Genomic DNA, 1,722 nt, shown 5'->3' with positions numbered 1-1,722 from the left:
GCCGGGGCAGCCGTAACCTGTGTGTACACAATAATGCCATTACCATGTGTAGTACTCCGTCAGGTGTAATTGTCACACCCTAATTTTCGATAGGGCATGATGGGCACCCGACCCTTACTTAGGGCCGAGCGAACTCGCAGACTCTCGTAATACTCATAACCATACTGGGCCCGCAAAACATAACACAAGCACATAATGAAATTTTTTTTTCGAAAACAAACATGCCTTTCATCTTATCAAATCAAATAAAGCTAGCATCGTATGAAATCGGTAAACATATGAAGTTCGTAGCACAATGCATAATAATACATCGGCTTACATAGCCGCTTACAAAACTGACATATCATACACACGACACTGTCTGCAAAGTCTCTACCATAACCTCAGATACACAAAAAAAAACATTCGACTTGGCAGCACTCCAGGAGGAATGGAGCTCGCGAATCCAAATTCGGAACATCTTCTTCGCTAACATCACTTCTCTCCGTGGGTTACACACGCGCATATGAAACGCGACCCAGAAAGGAAATTCGATGAATATGTACCGAGTATCTGCGAAGATGCGATTTAAAACGAAGTCATAACCGAAGTAAGGTGTACGTAAAATAGCACAAGAGCGTAATACCAAAGTACTTATATCTGACACACAAATCATACATAAGAGGTTCAGAGGACAAATAGGAAAATCAGAATGCCAAAATGTTTCCTCCCGAAATACAAAACATTTTTGTCTCATACACACGGAAAATCAAACACATCATATGAGCTGACATCAACCGAATGCCGGGAACGTACGGCCCGATCCAAATAATACAATAATCACAAGCATACGGTACCCATTACTACCCCTCTAGCGAGGCTCGATAAATCAAATCATATCGTCATATTATCACATATCATATCACATATCATATCGTATCATCGGTCATCACATACCATATCATATCACATACGTCCGTAATGGGACCGACGGAATGACAGAACATGGTCGCCCTCCCCGCCTGCGCCATAACACTTCTTCAGAAATTTCATATCTCCGAAAACCCGACATACCGCGGACAAGTACGGGTCAATATCACTCAACATACCAAGGACAAATACCCAAAATGGGTCAATATCACTCAACATACCGCGCAGAAATACCCGACGGTCAATATCACTCAACATACCTAAAAGATACCGCTACCAAGAACCCAAATGGCAATATCACATACCTAAGATACCGCGCCAAGAACCGCCGATTTTCAAACCTCCAAACACTCATACTTCGGAATGTAGTATAGTGCGCACGATAACATACCGGTCCCGGACTCGGCGAAGGAGTAACAAATGCACGAGCGAGAATCGTGGGAAATCATATGCAATACAAAACACTTACAAAGACCCAATAGGATAATCAAAACGAACCGTTAGTTCAAAACCTAAACAATAGTCAAACTCGCATTTTCTTTCGAATATCACTCGGGACATATCAAACCGAACTTCTAAACCCAAGTCACGTATCAAAGTCACATACATAATAATCCTTATTTCGTACTCAATGTATAAATAAATAATCATACTCGGGGTCGGAAGGTAGTCATATTAAGTTCTTTTCAAAAAGCCGTTAGCACTATACAAAGAAAAGTCGCGGGACCCACGGACGAGCGTCAACCCAATCCGGGCCCGCCTATGGAAATCATAGTCATTATACGTCTCAAACTTTACGAGAACAAAAAGGCC

Source organism: Lycium ferocissimum, chromosome 1 (assembly GCF_029784015.1).
Source record: "Lycium ferocissimum isolate CSIRO_LF1 chromosome 1, AGI_CSIRO_Lferr_CH_V1, whole genome shotgun sequence".
Taxonomy (NCBI): Eukaryota; Viridiplantae; Streptophyta; class Magnoliopsida; order Solanales; family Solanaceae; genus Lycium; species Lycium ferocissimum.
The sequence above is the reverse complement of the archived record's forward strand: the minus strand, read 5'-3'. Positions refer to the sequence as shown.